Source organism: Molossus molossus, unplaced genomic scaffold, assembly GCF_014108415.1.
Source record: "Molossus molossus isolate mMolMol1 unplaced genomic scaffold, mMolMol1.p scaffold_m16_p_1, whole genome shotgun sequence".
Lineage (NCBI taxonomy): Eukaryota > Metazoa > Chordata > Mammalia > Chiroptera > Molossidae > Molossus > Molossus molossus.
This window is the reverse complement of record NW_023425344.1, coordinates 21,404,058-21,414,478: the sequence shown is the minus strand read 5'-3', so window position 1 is coordinate 21,414,478 and position 10,421 is coordinate 21,404,058. Positions and strand designations below refer to the sequence as shown.

Below are 10,421 nucleotides of genomic sequence, written 5' to 3'. Positions count from 1 at the left end.
CAATCTGCTTTCCGTTACATACTTGTACTCTTTTTCATTCATCCACATGTTCATTCATTTTATCATTTTTCCATGAGCAATCATCCATGGATGACTTACTGCAGAAGAATTGCGAACATGAACGAGAAGCAGTTTTTCCTAGGACAAGTCTCAACTGCATAAAGTTGCCAAATAATCCTTCAGGATATAGAATTATAATTTATTCAGGATACTAAGTTTGTCTCTGTTTTCTGGTATATCTGCAAATTAAGGAAACATGGAATATTTAGAATCCAAACTAACTCATGGCTATAGTGTAAGGGTTGATATTCGGTATTATAAAGATGCCCTTCAATTTGTTCACAAGTTTACGAGGTATATATCCAACACACAAAGTTCATGTACATGATCTTAATTAATTATAATAATGATACATTATGATAATTGATTAATTGATCAATCAACTGTTTATTAGTAATTACTAAAACTAAATTTGTGACTTTATATCCTTAATTAAAACACTTTAAAATGTGGACCAGGTCAGATATTTCAATTACTTTTTAGATCAGTAATTGCTTTTAACAATTCTCTCATTGTGGCCCAGTCAAGTTCTCTCAACAGTCACCATCACTATTGATGATAGTGTTTTACATGGTGCCTAGGGATTCTTTTACATAATTCAGTTTGATACTTACCTATGTTGTAGGTGTCTATAAATAAGATAACTGAGGTTTGCAAGATTAAGTAACTTGATCAGTCTTAAACAGCTGTACAGTAGTGGAGCTCAGAGTCAACACCAGGTCTGTGTAGATTGAAATTCCACTGTAACTATCTCATGATATTACCATTTTTATAAACACTCAAAATGCAGGCAAGATGTTCCTTTCTTTTCTCATACACACATGCTCCCTCATGTGTAGCTGAGTGTCATTTATTTATGCAAGACAGCTGCTCCTCCAGTCCTAAATTTGTTAGTCTAGATTTGTTAAAACTACCACTGATACAGTTATTTTTTTTTTCCCTATTGTCATCAACTTTTTAAAAATAATCTGTAACACATTGAGAAATGCTTCTAGGAAATAGCTTTGCAAGTCAAGAATGGCACTTCAGAACTAAGTAATATAATATTTCACAGAGGAATGTACTGAATGCACCAATTTCCATAGGGCTTTGGTTGGACTCACAGAAGTGACAATGTACTACTCTATAATAGGTCTTGAGCTTTCTTCACAATAAGTTTTTCATGCAGGTGGCCCAGAAATCATTGTGACATTCATCTTAAAGAGGATTCGGTAACTGCCTTATTTATTTGGATGCTTTAAAAAAAAATGTGTGTGCTGCTATTACTTGAAGTTAGATTTCTGAAAGAAATAATTTTCTTTTCCATATATTAGTATGATATTACTTTCTGAAATAATTTATTTTCTTTTAAATGGTTTTAATAATAGTGCTTATGAAGTTGGGCTCTTATTTAGTTTTACATTCTATTAACAATTTTTTTTAGGTTATGTCTATATGGCTTCACATTCTTGGATGGGAAAGAAAAACCTAGCATCACTGTGATAGAATGTCATATATCTAAATACGATGGAAGTTATATGGAGTTTCTCAACGGTGAGCCCAGAAGTAATAGGAAAGATTGGGGAAACTATATGTTCACTGTACTTTAATTTCAAATATTCATACTCTGAAACATTCAGATAAAAAAAAAATCACTTTTACAAGATGATATATACTCATTGTAGCCTTCAAAAATAAAGGGGAAATGATAGCTCGGGTAGAGTGCTGACCTGTTTGACCATTGTAAATTTGGAGAATATTTGCTTAAGGAATACAGGTTGGTGAATTCAAAATTACTTTTTATAGTGGAATTACCTACTAATGTGACTTATAACAGGATAATTAAAAAAAGAATTCTTACATCAAATTTAATTATTCACATGTGAATCTAAACATATGAGTCTGTGTGGAATGAAAGGGAAGGACTGAGGTTGAGAACTCAGATAAATAACGTTTGTCTCCTTAAGAGGGCCAAAAGTTTAGGATAGTTGTTAAACTATTTTGATTAACTGAAGGTTCACCTATCAAGAGTTGGGACTTTGGCCCGTGTGGCTCAGTGGATTGAGTGTCCTCCCATGGACTGAGCAGACCTCGTTGATTCCCAGTCAGGGCACATGGCTGGGTTATGGGCTTGATCCCCAGTAGGGGGCGTGCAGGAGGTAGCTGATGGATGTTTCTCTCTCTCCTTTTCTCTCTAAAAAAGTCAATAAAAAACATACTGAAAGAGTTGGGATTTTTTACAAATGCAATAATACTACTTAAATAATGTATAGTAAAAATTTACAAACTTCTCAGGAAACTTGAATCCCATATACATATAGTCACTGGCCTCTGAAATTTGGGGACATTGAGACATAATTTATTTATTCCTACAGAATTTATTATTTAGTTAAGGATTTCATTTAAAATAAGGTTGTGTGGTTGGTAAGGTGTCATGTGTTAAATATTTGTCTATTGACCCACAGTCCATACACATCCATAAAACAAGAAATTAAACACTAAAATTATCATATTTGAAAAGTAATTTCAAAATTACTGATTCCTACATATTTGTTGCTTTCTTCATCCAAGGAAATTTGTCCACATAAATGGGCAGCCTTCAGCTAATTTAAATATTCTATTATTTTCTCATCATATATCATACCACTAAACATAAGCGTTACCTCATTGGAAGTATTTGATTGCAATGTACAATCTACATACTGGATTCCAGTAAGCAGTGGATGATTTAGATGATTTAGTGCTGACATCTAGTTACTCTGTAGTCAAAAAAAGATTAAGAAAACAATTCTGAAAGATTTAAGTCCAGAGATCAATGTCAAAGCTTATAATGTTTTTTAATAGGAATTTTGTTTAGACAGATACAAAATTATAAGCTGAAAGAAAAACAATTTTACTTTAATCCTCACCTGAGGATATTTTTTCATTTCTTTTTCAGATAGAGTGGGAGGGAGAGAGAGAAACATCTCCATGTGAAAGGTACACATGGAGTGGCTGCCACCTGCAGTACCCAACCAGGGCCGGAGACAAACTGCAACCTAAGTACATGCCCTTAACGGGAACCGAACCCGGGTCTCTCTGGGCCACAGGCCGATGCTCTCACCGCTGAGCCAAACCGGCCAGGGAGGGAAAAACAATTTTAAAAGTTGACTGTGTCACTCCTAGGGAAAGAAAGAATGCAGGAGACTTGCATAACGTTCTTGTAAGTATCATGATAAGTCAACCTTTGAGTAAATAGACAAAAGATTCTTCTTTCTAGGAGTCTGATACTATCTAAGGAATACTTTTAGTGCGGTGTTCCTGTTTTAGAGCTGTTTATTGTAAACAAATCTGTATTGTTAGAATTTATTAGGTATAGCTTCCTAGAAATGTCATATAAGCTCTATAATTATCTGGTGGTATAAAATGAAGATATTTCATTAACTTTCTTCACTCTTTGATGTATCCCATAAACCTCGTGGGAAACCTCTAATAGTTCTCGGAGCCGGAGAGTACATGCCGAGTGTTGACAGAAAAGACACAGAAAGCCATTCAAAAATGTTCTCAGTCTCTCCAATTTACCCATGCTCTTTGATTGCTGTGTCTTGTAAACTACCAGTAATGCTTACTACTAAGGAAAACTCTGATTTGTATGAATCTGACTTTGTGACATGATCCTTAAAACTAATGAATCCTCAGCATCCACTTCTCCATTGATTATTGACTCGCATCTTCTATAGCAAATATGTAATATTTTCTTTAAAAATAAATTGTTTTCCTTTGATTTTAGAGAGTGAGGAAGTGAGAGGGAGAGAGAGATAGAAACATTGATGAGAAAGAACATCGATTGGCCGCCTCCTGCATGCTCCCCACTGGGGATCTGGCTCATATCTTGGGCATGTGTCCTGAGCAGGAATCAAACTGGCGACCTCTTGGTGCATGGGTCCATGTTCAACCACCGAGCTACACTGGCCAAACCAGATATGTCATATTTTCAAATACAATGTTAATCTTGCAATGATTCCAATAAAATCATTTAATACAAATCTAGAGCTACATGTCCCCCAAATTTTCTTGGATAGACATTAGATATTTTAGAAAGGGTTCTAACTCTCATAATTAGAATATTATTTTATTTATCATTTAATATTTAATAATATCTAGTGATCTGAATAAGCCAAAGATCTGAGAAGCTTACTCTTTAAAAAAAAATTGTAGCTTATTCTTGCAATATTTTAATTGCATTTTTTATCTGCATTATCCAATTTTCTCAAAGCATCTAAAAAATTTAGAACCACAACATTTTTATTTGCACTCATTAAATAGTTTGGTGCATTTTCTCACAAGTTTCTGCTAGCTTGTTGTAACCTAGTCTAACCAGAAGGATATGAAACACCTACATTAGAAATAAAGAGAGATTCTTCCAGTTCCTTTTCAAAATCCCAAGGAAGTCTGCAACCCAAGGAACAGAGAGAAAACCCCAGGGAATAAGGAGTTCAGTTCCTATCCAAGGAGAAAACAACATCTAACTAAACGCTGTATGTACCAGCTGTGAAATTACTGAGGAAGAAACTTTGTATGGAGTGAAAAGTGAGATGTAGAAATTGGGAAGGGGCCTTAAGAAAGAATATTTTTATATCTGGACTTTTGATAAACTGAATAAAATTTACCTATTAAACTCTGTTGATTACAGACAAATCTAATGAAGCCAAGGTCTTGGGCCTGAGAATTTACACCCACACCTATGATTTCTTTAGTATTTTTGGCACAATTTAAAAGCTTTGCAACTGCTAGAAAATTTATCTAATAGTCATTAATATAATTACTTTGATGAAACACAACAGCCATTTGTTTTGCAATTGGTAGAGGAATTTCTAGAGGAAATATTTCATATGTGAATTTTATAACTGAATGAAATCTAAAATTTGTGTTTTATAAAGATGAGAGCAGGTACTAAAATCAGAAGAAACACATATTAATTAATTTTACCTGAAAAAATCTAGGAGAATTATAGAAATATTGTATATACTATAAAATATATAGTATGTATAAATATATTATAAAATATCCACAAGATAACCAGGCACTAAGCAAAGATAGGAAAATATTTATAGCTTTACTAAATAACATCATAAACAATTACAGGTAATAAAAGAAAAAATGCAAATATTAACCTCCAAGAATATAAAATTCTGTTCAATAGTTATCAGTAATAAGCGTTATGGGATTTATACAGAAAAAACAACATTTTTTTCAAAGTTGTAAATGAACACTTGTTAGAGAAATAAAACATCCTGGAGGAAATTTGGACTACTATATGGGCTTTAAATCATCTTGAATTAATTTATACATTTAATAACTTTCTAGTATCAAGTCCCATGTGATTTTGTGGTAACTTGATAAAGTCATATTAAAGTTAATCTGGAAGTATAAATAGTTTAGATAGTTGAAGGAAACTTAAGTTACAAATGGTTAAAGAGACACTTACACATACACATGCATACACATATTTTCATTGAGTATATGATGAAGTCGACCATCAAATTAGAGAGAAAAAGGAGATTAGTTATTAACTTATACTTAAAGTTATGATAATTATTTGATAAAAACAAGTCATATTGATATTTAAATCTACATAAGCTGGAGAAGCATTAACATTTAGTGTAAAATTTGGAAACAGAAGTTCTAATCTAAAATGATGACTCGTTATCTTAGAATGTGAGAGTTTTGTCTAAGCATAAAAGAAAACAACAAAAACAAAAACAAAAACAAGAATAAGAAGAAAAGAAAAAAACATAACAAAAGAGGCATGTCTTACTTAAAATTGAAAAATAATAATTTTAATAATTTTTCAATATGCATAATAAATAAAATATGTCAAACATTACAGCCAGGGAAAATATCTGCCCAAATAAACTAGGTTAAGTGTTAAAATTATTCATAAATAAAATCTGGTTATATTTCTGTAAGAAAAGCATAAAAATTTCAATAGAAAAATGGTCTAAGAACACAGAATATTCATAGAAAGAGAAATGTTAATTTTTGTTTAGTAAAAAAATAAAATATATACAAACTTTTAAATATAAACTTGTGTATTTTTCTTCAATTTCTAGAATGACAAAAAGTGAAAATTATCATAAAATATGAAATATACAATAAAATGCAAAATGAATGTTAATTTTTAATTATTCCAATTTGACTTGGCAAAATATATTGCTTTCTTCACCCTAATATAAGATATTCAAATTATTTTCTATTCAAAGCTAATGAGCCAATAAAAAGCAACTGACATTTTTTTTAGCCAGAAATATGTTTCACTTCAGAAAACAAGTGCATTTTTGTAGCATTAATAATCTAAAATTTTGCAAAATGACACTAGTAAGAACGTTGACAGAAACTTCTATCTCAATCAGCCACAACTCACTATACCTTTAATTGACTTGATTAAATCATGTTTGTAGTTATTTATTATGCTGGAAAACTTTAAATATATGTAAAATTTATACTGCTATTTAGTCATAAACACTTGCTGGAGAGACAGGTATTACTCTGAGTCTGGCTTCATTTCAGGACACTGCATTAATATTCTTAACTACTTTGCAGGGTGAGAACAACAGTATGAATTTATAAGAAGCAAAAATATAAAAATTACAACTACATGTAATCTACAACATTTTCACACTGCATGCAACATCTATGTCTATGTGGACTTTCGAAACTACAAATAAGCCAGAAGTACATATATTTTCCTTCTAGTTACATATTCAATACACATCAAGCCAGTTATGATAATAATTCTTTGCCTTTGTATTATGTCTAGCATTAGTGACCTTCAGAATGCTTGACCTCCAGAGAGACTGGTTTGTAGGGAAGATTTCTCCAATTTGCTGATGAAAATCTTAAGGTTAACAGAAGTTATATAATTTGTTCTAAACCTTAAGACTCCTGGGTGGTAGAGCTATAACTCAAGTCTGATTCTTAGTTTGAGGTTTGAGTCTTTACCAATTTTAAATAAAGGACTTTAGTTAATAATCTTTTCACTCAGTGCCAGCCTTGATAACAAGAAGCTTAGCAGGCCTGAACATTATTGAATTTCAAATTGGTTCAATTTTTCTCTCATTATTTCTTGAATGTGTTAATATACCAACGAACAACATTGTCATTGTCAATACTGTCAACGGCACTCCGGAGCCTTTCTACAGACATTTATTTGTACGTGAAAGGAAGTATTTCTCATATCATGTATTCTCTCAAGGAATTTTTTGCAATACTACTATTGGCCTGGCACAATTTAGGTACATAAAATAGTGATAAATGCCCTGGCCAGTTTGGCTCAGCAGTTAGAGCTTCGGCCCTTGGATGAAGGGTCGCAGGTTCAATTCCCTGTCAAGGGCATGTACTTGGGTTGCAGGTTCAATCCTTGGCCCCAGTTGGGGTCATGTGGGAGCCAACCAACTGATGTGTCTCTCTCACATCAATGTTTCTCTCTCTCTTCCTCCCCCCCTTTCCACTCTTTCTAAAAATCAATGGAAAAATATTCTTGGGTGAGGACTAACAACAAAAAAAGATAGTAATAAATATTTCTATATATTCACAGATATTAAATGTCAATGAAGTCACATTTCAAACAAAGAATCACATGCAAAATATTAACTAAAATTATTATAAGTGGTATGAAGAAATACATGATGCTATGAGAACATGCAATGAAGGTACTAGGTTAATTTTAGGTAGAAACCTGAATGTTGATGACTTACCAGCCAGGTGAATGGGTTTGGGACTAGGGATGGTGGGTGAGAGAAGGGGAGAATATTCTAGGCTAAAGAAACACGCACGATGGCCCTAAGGTGGGAAGGGGAACAGCAACATGGCTTAGGTGTAATGACCAATGGGAATTTATGACAAAACAATGCAAGATGTACAGTCAAGGACAATGTCACATCACTAATTGTACCCTTGGACATGAATAGAGAAAAAAAAGAGGCTTGAATACAATTCAAACACTTGTTCAATACAAGGGTCTGACTGAATTAGTCCACTATCTGGCAGGGCACAAAATTGGCAGTGACAACAGAAGGATGCCACGTGTGCACGGAACTTCTTAGGACCCATCTGACTGCAAATGAGTCAGTGATTATAGGGCTCTTAAGAAAACAAGGTCTCTGCCACAGTCAACAGATGAGAGAAGAACCCCGTTGGACGTTTCATCCTTGAAAATGATCTTTCAGTTTCTCAGTGTCCTAAGACTTTAGCTGTTACCAGTGTCAATCTCAGGTTCTCTGCAGCTGTAAACAATCCATATCTGCTTTTATCCGCTATTGATTTCAGGTATTAGCCCAGCCTTCCAATACTCCTCCTGACAGCCCGGCTGCTACCTCACTGGTTGGGTTATGAATCCCCCCACCCACACCCCAGTTTAAGGTGAAAAATATCAGAATCCTACCACAGTGCTTAATTTGAAGGGCTCTGTTCAATACTTCTGAATTGCTTGTACGTTGGGAACGCACTAAAATGTCACCCTGTCATATAGATGTTTTCTTCTGGACATCTAATTCCCCAACTACTCATCACGGTTCACAAGGTGAACATTTATTATCTGAAAGGAGAATGGCAGGTTGAAGGATTTGTCAGCTCTTTTGAAGCTGTGTGAGAGAGCGGTTACTGTTCCTCCACCAGACTCTTTGTCGCATGGGGAGAGGGAGGTTACACTCCTTAAAGGGGTGCTATCGTGTGGTATTGTCTTCACTTCTTCGCTCAGCTTCCTCTGGTAACACACAAAACCGATGGTTTCCAAGTCATTTAATATTTTAAAGGGCTAACTATTTCAGGTAGTGAAGGATCAAGCTCCTAAACTGAATCTTGGCTTATAGACTGATGAATCGAATCCAGTCCAGATGAACATTGACCAGATTTGTTGCTCTCCTGAAGAGAAAAAAAAAAAAAAAGAGTTACTCTCGCACTCTCAGGCTAGTACACAGTCATCATTTCATTGGCATTTTCCGACAGTAGTTTTTTTCATTTTAAAGGAACTGTTTACAAAATGTCTTTCCATGGTCATGTTTATTTAACGAGGGACATGTGTGAGACCGTGTTCGCTGTGTTCAAGACCAGTGTTATTTGTGGAGACGTATTCTCAATGTATATTTACTTGCTTCTTTTTCCCCCTGATACTTCAGGCTAAGAGAAAGTCTGTAAGCTAGAAAGAACAACCATAAATAAATTAATGATAACTATTGTTTATATAAAATGTTTTTCAGGAAATCAAGTAAATTTTCTGGGCATATTTGAATTTGTTTCTCTAATAACTAAATGAAACTGTTTATAGAAAGGGAATCAGTTCCAATGGCTTCATTTAATCACGACTTTGTCCTTTCATGGAAGTGTCTACCTGTGTTTACCTGCTGCCAGTTTTTGAAAATTTCTTCTCCTTCTGTTCCACAGCCATGCTCCCCTTTTTGTTCCTTCTTCCACTCTGTTTATAGTCTGTTTAGTTACTGATAATTTTTTTTTTATTCTCACCCTAGGACATTTTTCCATTTTTTGTTCAGGTAGAGTGGGAGGGAGGGAGAGGAAGAGAGAGAGAGAGAGAGAGAGAGAGAGAGAGAGAGAGAGAGAGAGACATCGATGTGAAAGGGACACACCGAGTGGCTGCCACCTGCACAACCGACCAGGGCCGGGGACAAACTGCAACCGAGGTATATGCCCTTAGCGGGAACCGAACCCGGGTCTCTCCGGACCGCAGGCCGACGCTCTAACTGCTGAACCAAACTGGCCAGGGCATTACTGATAATTTTTATTTTAAAACATTTTAGAGCCGCCCTGGCCAGTTTGGCTCAGCTCTTGGAGCATTGGCCTGTGGACCAGAGAGTCCTGGGTTCGGTTCCCTCTAAGGGCGTGTACCAAAAAAAAAAACAAAAAAAAAAAACCATTTTAGAGCTACTGTTAGTCTTTAATTATCCTAATTATAACAATGACTCCAAAAAACTGCTTTGCTTTCTTGTATGTTCCACTTTATTCACAAGTGTTTTCTATATAAGGATGCCGTATGTATCAATTTGCCTGGGATAAGACCTCACTTTACCTGTTTCACTCAAAAACACCCTACTTTGGGAATTCGCTGAATAGTTGAAAGGTCTAGTTGCTCAGAGTAGGCTATTGGGACTACTTTGGCCACTGAGTCTGTATCATCAACCAGGACAACACGGCCAAGAGCCCGCTGCCACCGCTGCTGGGAGTGCATGTTGCTGACCCGCAGAAGGGGAGGGTGGGGTGCTCCTGCCGAGGCGCCTGTCACTGAATGCTGGCTCTTGTGAAGCACCCTTTCCAGAGTGGACTCCCTGCAACACCATTTTGCCATGCTTCCAAGCCCATGTCATTTGATCGCGTCTGAGGGACAAGGCGGG

The 10,421-nt window shown here is 35.2% G+C and overlaps 1 pseudogene; it reads left to right on the top strand.

The window, feature by feature from the left end:
* The first annotated feature begins 256 nt into the window (after positions 1-256).
* The window catches only part of LOC118617443, a 93,829-nt pseudogene continuing 83,664 nt past the window's right edge, over positions 257-10,421 (top strand).